Here is a 14,508-nt window from a genome sequence, read left to right on the forward strand (position 1 = left end):
AAGGCCGCCCTATATTCCACCTAAGAAGGTGAAGACCATCGCCCTATATTCCACCTAAGAAGGTGAAGACCATCGTCTAGATCATCGTTATTTTATTATAATGTTAAATAATCGTCTTTTTTAGATCAATTGTCTATCACAAGTCCATATCGACACCAAGGTTCAATATATGGTAATAGATTTCTCATATTATCGAGTGGAAGAGGTCCATTTGCCTCTTTGTTTCCTATTTTTCATTATGCATGAAATCTTTTACAGGGAAACACTTATGCATTGTTACCAACATCCTTATTCATTTTTAGGGCCATAGAATATCATTTACTAGTTTAAATCATTGTCTTTCCAACTTTCATTATCTATCTTAGTTATGTGGATCAAGATTTCATAATTTTCCATTAAATTGCATGCCTTCTAATCATATTTTATAAGTTTAATTTTTTAGGAGTTAGAAAAATTTGTTAAGAACCTTTCTAATATGTTTTTGGTCTCCACTTTACCATTTGACAAGGCCACCCTATCAAGACTACTCAATATTGTCATAATTGTTGTTTTCTTTTAAGTGGCCTGACCTTTTAAGCTTGAGAATCTCAAATTTCACAAGTAAAACCAAGATATGGTTCTAAGGATTTTGAGTAAATATGACAATCTAAGGATTTTGAGTAAATGTGACAATCTATGTGTGATGATATTGTGAGTTCTTAGAAGTTCTGATTTTTGGAAAGCTACCTCTTGATTAGAGAAAAATAATAGTGATTCATAGATAAGTGTTTTTAATTCCTAATGTTATTGTAAGTTACTATGTTTATGTTTAAATGATGTTATTTTGAGTTACTATGTTTCTCTTGAAGTAATTATTTTCAACAAATAGAATAAATTGTCTAAGTTTTTTACTTTTAAGATAATTTATTGTGTGTTGTTCTCATGCATTGAAGTTGTCTTGAAGAGTATGGTAGTGTAGGTTTTCTGTCTCAAAATAGTTAAGTAGTTTAAAACATTATTTTAGTTCTATGCTAAATTTTGAATATTTATATAGTTTAGATTTCAAATATCCAAAATGACAAAACAATAAAGTTAACAAGATCATAGCATATATAAAATATCCAAAATGACAAAACAATAAAGATAACAAGATCATAGCATATATAAAATATCCAAAATGACAAAACAATTAACTAAACTAACTATTTAAAACTAAAGTTAAATAACCAAAAAAAGCAGTAGAGAGATGGTGAATGAAATCACTAGATTATGTTTTTCTCTTACATGAAATGTGTACATAAGGAAAGATAATAAAAATGTTTGGTTGGTTGTTTGAGGGGGTTGCCTTGATGAAATCCTCATTTTGGAATTTATACCTTCATGATTGCTAGGATTTTTTAATGGTATTAAGAAATGTAAATGCGATTCCTTCAAAATAAAAGTACAATCTGATGTGATAAAATAATCTAGCTACACCATCTTTACACTAAAGATCTTCAAATACCATAAGAAGGATTAAACAAAATAGAACAAGATCACCTAGAAGCCATAAAAACCCTCCAAGAGAATGTAGATGTGTTGATAATGTTGTTCCTCACAATCACTCAAGAAAATATCATGCAAAGTAGCACATTGATTTCAATTCCAAAAGTAGCATAATGATTGAGCTACAGGCCCTCTTCAAACAAGCTGAAATTAAGAACATCCATAATTGCAAATTTTGTCATAATTATAAATTATACAAAAGGTGAAGTGAAACTACATATTCATTATGTATAAGAAGCAAATTAGCGCAAAAATTTAAAAAATAGCATATTGAATGAGCCGCTTGAAATAGTTTATTTTTGGTCGCATATTGAAACTAAGAGACACAACTATATGGTGACAATAATAACTCAAATGAAAGTATGTACTTAGAATAATATCACAATTTCTAAGCATAAAAGGCATGAAGTTATAAGGGTTGAACCATTTAAATGATCAGAAGGTTGAATAAAATTTACCACCTTATATTTCTAGTCATAAAAGTTTAAATTCAAAAAACATGTGAATAATATGATTAAGTTTGCTTAATTATGACATTAAGAGCAAGGTAATCATTAAGGTATACAATCTAAATTTATTTTAAAATGTACAAAAAATTACAGATGTTAAGCTATGTTTGCTTGTAATTGTATAGAAAAAAATGATGTACATATATAATATGTAAGTCAAAAGTATGCCCAAAAGTATGATATACAAATGACGTGTCTATTGTGAATCTTGAAGCTACTTCCTCCATGCTCTCATTGTTAACTAGAAGGTAATCAAATTTACACATTGAAACAATATCTTTCCTCCCCAACCATTAGTGTAGAAAATTATTGGTAATAGTGTTGATCATGATCATCCATTCTAATGTCATCAAAACATGTACATTACATTAGTTATAAATTAATTTATTTATAACTTCTTCTTGTACGCCAATGCATGAACGATTTAAGACCTTTTTTTTCTTTTGTTTTCTACCACTTGTATAAGGGAACTAGAATTCTTCATGCTCTGCTACTCTTTCATTTAAATCTTGATGAATGGCATTGTGTCTTCGATGAAGAGAATGACATTTGTGCATTTTTCTTGGACTAAACCATGGTGATTTTCGTCTCATGGACATGTCCTATAAGCTAGGAATCGATGAAAACTTTGAAGAGGAAGACAGATATGCATGGAAATCTTTTTTAAATCTCTTAGCACATTCAATAAAAATGAGTTTATCATCTTCTTTGGTTGGTAGATTTTGCAACAGTGAGTTCATATAGTCAACAAGACTTTGAAATTTATCATTGGAAGCACTAGATGAATTCAAACCATCTATAATAAAATAAAATGAGTTAGTAAAAAGAATATTAAAAATATTCAATATTCTATTAAAAAATTATGATATTGAAATTTACCAGATCTTTAGTCTTCACCACTTGCAACCCAATCACATTTTGATCTTTTGATGGATTGTGAGTATTTGTAATTGGACTTATAATTTATTATAAGAACCATACAAATAAATAAAAAATTTATGAAACCTATAAACATTACCAATGATATTATTCTTACGACTAGAACCCCCACTAACATCATGATCACCATCAACTAATAAAGTGACACCATCTGTAATTCAATGAAAAAATTTCTAGATAGTTTAGAGAAAAAATAATAATCATTACAAGATATCAAGAACATACTTAAATGTCAAAAGTCACTTACCAACAACTTGACCTTGTTCATTTATTTGGGTTCTCTTTACAAGATCTAAAATCTTCAACACATGTTTGCATGTGTTACCTCTTTTTGCCCATCGCCAATCACACACACGCAAATCTGGTCCAAATTTTCTGACAAGGTACCATTTTGTTGGATCTGTTTGGATTTTTATTTAATGTGTTGGGGAGGAGATCATATGGACAACAGTGTCTATCTACTATTGTTTTTGATCTTTGTAAAGAAGTTTTGTAATATCTTTCCTTCTTGAAGTTAGTCAAAAACCCATATAATTGCAATTATCTTTTATCTTTGTAGAATGGCTCCACCTTAGGAAGAAGTGTATGGATAAGCCAATCCATTCTCCTTGTGCATTTCTTAGAATGATCACTTAGATGGTGACTCTTGATGTGGCAGTGGTATGACTCTATGGAAGCATTGGTTTCTTGATTCGCATGAGGAAAACCTCTAATTTTTTTTGCCCACATCGCTATATAAAGAAACATATTGATGTCTTAACATATACACAATAAACAACTTAAATGATGCAAATGCATGGATACCATAAATAATAATTTGGTGATCTTACCAATACGACTCTCATCATGGCACCAAGTTCTCTGAAAGTAATCAATAAATTTCTTCTCTTCTTTGAATTCCTCCAATTTTTTTTTATCAGGTCAGTAGTGATGTCTTCATTGTCATCACTCATAGCATACATTATCTGATCCAATCTATCAAACATAATTGTTCTAATATCCTTATTACTGACATACCTGGATTATAAAACATAATATCAAGGTTATGATCTTCAAGAATATAACTTAATCCATTTATTTTAATTAAAGATTGGCTTACCTATACACATTCTTCAACCATGCCCTACATACATGCTAAATACATAAAATTATTCGGCAATCAAAGGATAATCTACAATTTACATTTTTAATGTACATAAGTAGCATTATAAATTACAAAGAATATATTATTATAAACTAAATATTAAGCAAGTACACTCACATAAATATAAATTGGGGGTAATAAAACTTGATTGCTTCAATCTCAACATTGACATCATCTGTCATGACTGTGTTGACATGCCAATCCTCTTTCCATTGTTTACCTCTTTTGTAAACTTCTGTTAACCATTCATTAATATCCTCAACTTTATTTCTTGAGGATTTGGCCCATGCAATAGGTATGCCAGCCTCTTGTTCATCAAAGACAAACAAGGTATATAACTGATACTGCACATGAAAAATTCTATGAAGAGTTATTTTTTTAGATAAAATAAATCAACAACTAAATTAATATTCATAAATACATAATAAACATTGTTCTACTTACAACATGTTTATTTGTTGAGAATGTGGAATCCATTGTGATAATTGAGTGATGTGAATGTTGATGGTATGATGAAAGAATAAGTATTCGGTAGATTACTGAGAGGGGCGGGGGGTGAATCAACAACTAGAAAAATTGATACAAAATCAAACTCAAACTCACAAAGTAAACTTATCAATGAAATACCACTGTCAAGATCAATACTCATAAGAATACCGGTTGACTGTTATAGCAACTTAACAGTAAACAACACCAAACTTGTAAACATCCAAATGCTTCATTTCTCAACACTTTCAGTTATCATGCCTTATCAAAAATAATTAATCAAATCAATCATAAGGTCATAACCACAAAACATTCACCACATGACACAAGTATTTATACGTGGAAAACCCAAATAGGTAAAAACCACGGTGAGATGAGACTCACAAGAAAATATTTGAACTCTTCTGAAGTTCGCCCTGTTAGGAGCCTAGCCTGTTAAAGCTTTTACAAAAGCCCTGTTAAGAATTGATCCTGTTAGGAATCACTCGGTTAAGGGATTGACTACAAATGCCTTGTTAGAAGCAAATACCCTATAAGGAGTAACCTCAGTAGAGGATTTCAAAATCCAATCTAATGGACCACCTTGTTAGAGGATTTAATAAGTAACCAAGCTTGTTAGAGCTTACCCGGTTAGGGGATTTCAATTCTGCTATAATTGTCAGAAAACAATAGGAGTTTCTTGATCTATCTAAATAGCACTACATTTGCTTGATCAGATCCATTTAAGCTTCTATCTGCCTGTACTCAAATTGCAGACTCATTCTCCGGTGAGGCAACCACACACTCCACTGATTTCTGCCAACTCTTGCCAACACTAAAACAAAACAACTTCATCGACCTTAAATACAAATCAACTAGGTTGGTAACACAACAAAAATCTAATCCTCTCATCGAGATTGCAAACAAGTCGGTACAAGCATGACCATTGGATTTCATAGCAATCTCATCACATCAATCAAGAAAACCTCAACCGCTCCTTGATTACCGTTTCATCGAGCTTAGTAACTCATGATGCGCTTTGCATTAGATGCAATACATTTTGTTCCTTCCCTAGACAAACAAATGCACCAAAACATTTTGAACTTGTCTTCATACAATGACCTTATGTGTCATCATCATTACCGCTCAACATCAAATCATAAACCAACATAACCAATTCAACAACCTTAATCGGTTAGGGTTTAACAAAAACAACTGGTAGGGTTTACCGGTTACATAACATAGAAAGGGTTTAACCTTTTACTCCGATTATCGGTTCAACTCACAAACTTACATACCAGTTTACAATAACCTTCACAAAACTCTTCCTACCGGTTACAAGACAATATCAACAATAACAACAATATCAACACCATCATTAATATCATTACCGGTTCAATTGACATCAATGACAACATAACATATCATTAATGCAATCTTCATGCAAATGCCAACAAATGTTTCACCATCATCTCTCGCATCCATGGTGTTTGGATGCCTACAATAAATGGAACATTTTTCACACTGTTTAGTGTTTTATAGTAGAAGAAGTTAATCTTCCTCCTCTACATGCAATAGGCTTACACTTTTTGCATCATCTTCATTTTTTTGTGATCGAAGGGAGCACACTCTTTTCCATGCATTCATTGCATCTTTCCTCAACAAACATGTGCCCCTCTTATTCATCAACTTTGTTAGAACATGATCTAAGTAGTGTTGTTCGCATATAGTGTCAATCCCCACACCCATTAATAATAAAGATTTAATATATGATTTATATTCATTTGATAGTCTCGATGCAAAACTGCTTCTTGGATCACCATAAGGGTCATCTTTTCCATGAGAAAATTCACCATTCTCATCTTGATGGCTAAACTCATTGTACGCGATAATCGTAACATTTAGTTTGCCATACATAACCCTAACATAAAAGTGGGTTTGACAACCCCTTTTTTGGGTAAACTTTTGTACCCTTTTCATGTTTTTATGTTCAATGTTTCTTTTATCCTCAGGGCCAAAAGCACAATGATGACTGTTTATGCATATACAAAAATATATATTAATTGATATAAAAAATGATAAATATAAAAGGTGACATGTGCAATTATTAAATTAAATCTAGGCAAACCTTGAATACATCTTAGTAGTGTGGTCAGTAGCATCCCCGGTCTTTGAGCAATCTTTCATCAACCAAAAATATTTCCTTTCAGTTTAGTTCTTGTTCCTACTGGTAGTTGCTTGCTTTTCATTGCAGATCCTATTTTTGGTCTACAGGCTGGTTCATGTGCTTAATTCCAGATTTTCAATCCTTTTGGATTCTTTTCTAGCTAGTTATTGATCATGGTTGACTGTTTTTGGGTTCCGGGACAGTTCTTGAGCTTACTGGTTAGTCTTCCTTCTTTATCGGAATGGTTCTTGGCATGTGGATCTATTTGGGATATTGTTCGATGTTCTTTGGCGTGTGGCCGACCTTCCTGCTGATCTACACTTCTTGGTTGTTATTTTTCGGAAGGATTTCTTTCATTCTTGGGGCCGACCTAGTTACACGTTTCATTTTCCTGCATTGGTAAATGTAATATTTTATGGCCGGCTTAGATATGTTCCAGAGGGTATATATAGGGTATTATGTAATCATTTGTAGGACAGAGGAGGTAGAAATCAAAATAGGGATTGAGATTTGGTTTTAGTGATCTGGTTGATTCTGAGAGTCCTGGTTGGATTGTATCTGGCTTGTAGCCTGCATGTAATCGGTTAACTACCAGATGTTCTATGATGATTGTATGATGATAACCGGTTGGTTGCTGGAGGTTCTAAGACAATAATATGATCTAAATTTGTGTTCTTTCTATGTTTTCCTATTGCTTTCATCGTGTTACTCTTGCAGCATAAGCCGACCAGTTCTCTTTTGAAGGATTCACCGGTTATGGCTGCATCAATTGGTCTCAGAGCTGGTTATGAACCGGTTGGTGGAAGAGTTGTTTGCGAACCTTGAGGTATTCCTTTTGGTGGACAGATCGCCGATTGGAGGTAGGGTGCACGTGTGTTCAATAGATCGCCGAGGAGAGGCAATTAAAATTGGTAGTCAGATCACCGAGTTGAGGCAGTTCACCGTAGCGGAAGAGGAGATGCCGCCTAGAAGGACAAACCCCCAGAGAGAAGAGCAGATGATGGAGGACTTCAAGAATGAGGTGAGGAACAAAATCCAGAACACATTGGCTGGTTTGTGGAGGAACCCTGAATCTGAGGATGAGTATGAAGAAGCTGTTAGAGTAAAGTAATTAATTAACTTTGCTCTCCTCTTAAGATTTCTCTTTATGCATACATTAGTCATTTAATAATTAATATTTAATTATTAAATGCTCACACCTTAGGGTTAGGTTTTCCTTTTGGTGTTGATCTCCTTTATAAGGATTGATCTCTTGTATTATTCATATTCTTGATTCATTTTTTCTCTGATAATACATCTTTTCTCTTTGTCAGAGCCAAAACCCTTGTATTCGTTCTCTCTCTTTCTCTGTGACAAGTTTCTTGCATGCAGGTTTCTTTTGGGTTATGTGGATTTGTATTTCTCAAATCCTACATGGTATCAGAGCCAGATCTGCTGCAGCTTGTTCAGACTTTTGAAAGATTTTGAGATCCAGGTTTTGGTTGCATCAGATCTGTGTTTGTCTTCTGTTTTTTATTTTGGAATAGGGGGTATTTTTTTTTGGTGAACTTTGAGCCCAAACAGACCTCACCGTTGAGCTCGTAGCGCCCAAAAACCCCTATTTCCATATAAAATTCGTCCGATTTGGACACAGTTGCACCAGGAGGCAAATTTTTTTTTGGCCCCAAGGCCGTACGACCCTAGGGCACGAAAACCAAGGCGAAAAATAAAAAAATAAAAAAAAAATATAAAAACCATAGTTTTTGTTTCCACCGGGCGCAGCCCTTTTTGGAGGCACGCGCAGCCTAGCGGCCACCATCACTGGCGGTCACCACCGGCCGCGGCCCGGTCTCCACCGCCGCCCCCTGCGCCGCCACTTCGCAGCTCGCGCGCCGCCCGCGCCCAGCCATCGCGCTGCCGCCCCCCTGCGCCCGCCCCTGGTCGCCCAGAGGACCAGGGGCTTTTTTTTTTAAGCCCTTGAGGGCTTAAAGGCCCATCTGGGTCCCTTTAGGAGTAGTTTTACAAAATCGGGCATAACTTGGGCGTCCGATCTCCGTTTTTCGAAAACGAATAGGCGTTGGAACGCTGGTTCCGAGCCCGATCTAATTGATGGAGGTCTTTTTCTCTGATTTTGCCATTTTGCAGTGTTTTTTGCCAGTAAAAGTTAGAACAAGTTTTTTGCACTCCAGGAGCCATATCTTTTGCATACGGACTCCGTTTTTCGAAAGCGAATAGGCGTCAGAAAGGTGGTTCTGTGCTCTTTCTAGATCTACAGTCTATTTCATCAGAAAATTCTTCAGGTGCTCCAAATTTTTTCTCAACCCGTTATTGCTTTCTATCATTTTCTGGCTTTCAGTTTGTACTGGGGATTAGTTTTTTGCATTGTGGGGGGGTGTTTTCTCTTGCTTTCTGTTATTTACATCAGAAAACCAGAATTTACAAACACCAATACAAAAAAAATCAAACCCCCTTCTGCATCTTCTGTCTAGTTCTGAAAGACCACTTAATAATAATTAAAAATTCAGAGCAGTTGAGGCACAATTCACAGGATGGCAGACAAACCTATTGAATCTCTCACACCGCATAATTACCACACTTGGAAGGGTCGCATGATGACTCTTCTCCAGTCAAAAGGGTTATGGTCCTGTTTGGATGAGGTTTAGCCTCAGTTGACACGTCCTTTTGAGATTATGCAGCACAGGAACAATATGGATCAGGCTATGGGATTGATGGCTTTACACATTTCCGACAGTCTCCAGTTTCATCTTGAGGGTTGTATCACTCCTCGAGCCATTTGGACCAAGTTTGATGGACTTTTTGGTACTGTCAACGAGTTCAGAGCCTTACAGCTTGAGGCAGAGTTAACTTCCTTGGTACCTGATTCGTTTCCCTCTATTGAGGACTTTCTGATGAAGTTCAAACAACAACGATCTATCTTGCAGGGTTGTGGTAAGACTAAGACTGATACAGAGTGCATTTTCCTAATTCTCTCCAAGCTTCGGGGTCCATTTCAGATCTTCTCTTCGACCTTCTATTCCACCATGGATGCCTTGGGTGCTCGCCATGTCATGCCTTCTTTTGAGGTCTTTTGTGATCGTCTGACTCGTGAGCAAGCTAAGCTTAAGTAGTTGGATTCACTTTCAGGTTCACAGAACCAAGCATTGGTAGCCCAGACCTCCAAAGGAAAACAGAAGCAGAAACCGAAGCCTAAGAAAGATTCAGAGGCTAATGAGAATCCCTCCAAGCCTCCACCTAAGTTTGATTCAAAACCACAGTCCAATTCTAAACAGGGTAAATCTTCAAAGTCTGGTGAGTCTTCCTCCAAGACTAAGAAGAAATCAGGTGATCCTTGCAGTTTTTGTGGCAAGGAAGGACATCCCGTTTCTAAGTGTTGGAAACGTTTAGAGGCTTTGGAGGAAGCCATGCAGCAGCATAATATCAGTGCACCACAGCCTCCTTCACAGCCCACAGGGAAAGGTCATGCTCTTTCTGCACGAGCATTGTCCTCCACATCCACTTGGATTCTAGATTCTGGTGCCTCTCACCATATGACACACACACAGGATTTGGTCACCGCTCTTGCTCCTACAGGCACTAGACATATTGCAGTTGGTGACTCAGCACAACTTTTCGTTCAGGGTTCTGGTACTGTTTCATTGGATGGTGGTTGTCTTCAGGATGTGCTTTTGGTTCCTGACATTTCGACAAACCTTCTATCCGTTTATTAGATTTGCCACTCTGGCTCTGGTAAGACGGTTGAGTTCTCACCTCATGATGTGGTTATTCGAGATCTTCATGATCCTGACTTGGTTGTGGCTACTGGGAGTGTGGATTCTGCATCTCACTTATATAGTTTTGATGGCTTTGAGAGTTCAGACATTGTTGGTTCCTCTCTTATAGCACATGCAGATTCAGTGAGCAGGCTTTGGCATGAGCGTTTTGGTCATGTCAATTACAGATATCTACAGCAGATGAGTACACAGGCACTTGTGATTGGGCTTCCACAGATTTCTTGTACGGATGGTGTATGTCATGGTTGTGTCCTTGGCAAACATCATCGAGATCCTTTTCCTAAGGGTCGAGCCTCTGGTGCTAGGGCAGCCCTAGAGTTGGTACACAGTGATCTTATGTCCTTTCCAACTCCTTCTTTTTCAGGGGCCCGTTATGTACTCACTTTTATTGATGACTTCTCTAGACGTACATGGGTGTACTTTCTTAAGTACAAGTCTGATGTCTTTGACTCTTTTAGGAAGTTTAAGACATTTGTGGAGAAGCAATCTGGTCTTTCTATCAGGAGGATACGCACAGATAATGGGGGGGAGTATGTCAATCAGGCTTTCAGAGATTTTTGCACTGAGCATGGTTTACATCATCAGTTTACAGTTCCTTATACCCCTCAACAGAATGGTGTTGCTGAGAGAAAGAACAGAACCTTACGGGAGATGGAAAATTGTATGATACAGTCTCGAGCTATGAGTTCTTCATTTTGGGCTGAGGCAGTCAATTGTGCCAATTATATTCAGAATCGGATGCCCCATAAGGCATTACGACATATGACTCCTGAGGAGGCTTGGACCCATGTCAAGCCTGATGTTTCTACATTCCGAGTTTTTGGTAGTGAGGCTTGGGCATTTATTCCTGATGCTCAGCGGATAGCCATGGAGAGGAAGAGCTGACCACTCATATTTGTTGGCTACTATGAGGATGTTAAGGCATACAGGTTGTTTGATCCTGATTCCAGAGAGGTCTTGTTTCGGCAGGATGTCCAGTTTGATGAGTGCTATCCTCAGATGGATTCTCCATCACCAGCTTCTCCCTCATTGCCTACTCCTTCCTCTTCATCTCTTGAGGATTACTTATCTCTTGAGGATGATGTAGATCATGATCCACCATCTCCACCACCACCAGTTGCTCCGTCTTTGCCGAAGTGGGCCCGTGATACTATTGATGCAGCTGGTTCTTTGGTAGGTGATCCTTCAGATACTCGTCGCACTCGTGCTCAGACATCTGGTTCTAGTCTTTTGAGTCATACCCTTTCAGATGATCCTCAAAATTTTTCAGAGGCGACAGGACACCCAGAGTGGGATAGGGCCATGGATGAGGAGTATTCTTCTTTGATGAAGAATCATACTTGGGATCTTTGTCCTCTTCCTAAGGGAAGAAAGTTGGTTCGGTGCAAGTGGGTGTATCGTACCAAGTATGCTGCAGATGGTTCTATTGATAAGTATAAGGCCCATCTTGTTGCGAAGGGGTTTTCTCAGGTAGAGGGTATTGACTACTCTGAGACCTTTGCTTCTGTCGCCAAGATGAATTCTATACGCCTGGTACTTTCACTTGCAGCTTCACAGGGATGGACAGTGTTTCAGATGGATGTGAAGAGTGCCTTCTTGCATGGAGACCTACATGAGGAGATCTATATGGAGCAGCCTCAGGGATTTGTGCAGGACATTTCTTTGGTTTGCAGACTTCGTCGTTCATTGTATGGTCTCAAACAAGCCCCCAGGGCTTGGTATGAGAAGATGGACTCATTCCTGCTTTCCTCTCACTTCACATGCTGTCATTCCGATCACACAGTGTATATTCAGCGTCAGGAGGGTGATCTTTTGATTCTTGTGCTATATGTAGATGATCTCATCATTACAGGTAGCTCATCCTCCATGATTCAGAGTGTTCAGAGAGCTTTGATGGAGTAGTTTGAGATGACATATCTTGGTCTCTTGCACTTCTTTCTGGGTCTACAGGTTATTCAGTCTTCGGATGGGATTTCCATTTTTCAGGAGAAGTATGCTCTTGATATGCTTCAGCGATTTGGCATGCTTGATTGCAAGTCTGCCCCCACTCCATTTCAGTCAGGTGTTGTTTTGTCTTCAACTTGCTCTACTCCTTCAGTAGACCCCACTTTATACAGGCAGTTGGTTGGCAGTCTGTTGTACCTGACCCATTCTCGTCCTGATCTTTCCTTTGCGGTTGGCCTTGTCTCTCGGTTCTCCCATGATCCTCATGAGAGCCATTGGCAAGCAGCCAAACGTATTTTGAGATATATTCGGGGCACCACACATTATGACATTCAATACTCTTCAGGATCCCCTCATATCATTGGCTTCACTGACTCCGATTGGGCTAGTGATGTCAATGATCGGAAGTCTACTTCTGGCTTCATTTTTTGCCTTGGTTCTGGTCCTATTACATGGTCTTGCAAGAAGCAGTCTGCTATTGCATTATCATCTACAAAGGCTGAGTACCGAGCAGCAGTGTTAGCCAGTCAGGAGGTTTTATGGCTTCGGCAGTCGATGACAGAGTTTGGGTTTCCTCCAGATTGTCCCACTATTCTTTGGTGTGACAACCAGAGTGCCATTCACATTTCTCGCAACCCAGTGAAACATCAGCGGACAAAGCATATTGAAATCCACATGCACTTCATTAGGCAATTGATTCAGGATGGTTCTCTCATCTTGGAGTATATTCCTACAGAGGAGCAGGTTGCAGACATCTTCACTAAACCTTTGGCATCTCCGCGCTATCTTCAGTTGCGCTCAATGCTTGGGGTGAAGGAAGTTGTCCTTGGGGGGTCTCAGTGAGGCCTTCCTTCCTTCATGTTTTCTTTTCAGCATGATTCTTTATCTCTTTTTGGAGAGGAGTTTTTTCCCACTGGGTTTTCTCCTTTACTCTGCTTTATAGAGATTTTCTTGTATTCGGGTACCTGATCAGGCCTTGTTGCCGGGACCCTCTTTTGCATTGTAGTTCCTTTGCTTTCTTCTGCATTGTTTGTAGCTGCATTGTAGCTCATCTCAAGGGGGGGTGTTAGAGTAAAGTAATTAATTAACTTTGCTCTCCTCTTAAGATTTCTCTTTATGCATACATTAGTCATTTAATAATTAATATTTAATTATTAAATGCACACCTTAGGGTTAGGTTTTCCTTTTGGTGTTTATCTCCTTTATAAGGATTGATCTCTTGTATTATTCATATTCTTGATTCATTTTTTCTCTGATAATACATCTTTTCTCTTTGTCAGAGCCAAAACCTTTGTATTCATTCTCTCTCTTTCTCTGTGACAGGTTTCTTGCATGCAGGTTTCTTTTGGGTTCTGTGGATTTGTATTTCTCAAATCCTACAGAAGCCTGTGAAGAGCTTGAAGCAAAAGAGGCTAAAGGACCGGAAGACGAAAGAGAGAAAATATTCTTGAGAGCAGTGGTGCAAGCGAGTAAAGTTCATAAAGTGGAAGTTTCAAACTTTTTTGGAGCGCTGAACCCACATGATCTGATTGATTGGATCAGAGAGTTGGTGGATTACTTTGAGTTTGAGGATGTTAAGGACTCACAGAGAGTCCAGTTGGCACATACTAAGTTGAAAGGGCATGCAACCTTATGGTGGAAATAATTGTAGAAAGACAAAGTGGAGAATGGTGAATGGTGAAATGAAGATCACTCGGTGGAGACAGACGGTTACTAGATTGAAGGCCAAGTTCATACCGGGAGACTATGAGTTGGAATTGTTCAAGAAGTTGCAAAACCTGAAACAAAGAAACATGACTGTGAAAGAGTATACTGAGGAATTCTACAAGGTGATGATCAAATTTGGACATAGAGAGATGGATAGAGAAAAGGTGGTGAGGTACATAAATGGACTTGCATTTAACATTCAGGATGATATGAGCATGTCGAGGGTTTCCACAATTGAAGAAGCTTACCAATATGCTTTGAAGGCTGAGGAGAAGGTGAGAAGAAGACAACTGAATAACCCTAGAGGGAAGGAGAGATTCAAGGGGCAGATGAGTACAA

This window comes from Cryptomeria japonica, chromosome 4 (genome assembly GCF_030272615.1).
Source record: "Cryptomeria japonica chromosome 4, Sugi_1.0, whole genome shotgun sequence".
NCBI classification, from domain to species: Eukaryota; Viridiplantae; Streptophyta; class Pinopsida; order Cupressales; family Cupressaceae; genus Cryptomeria; species Cryptomeria japonica.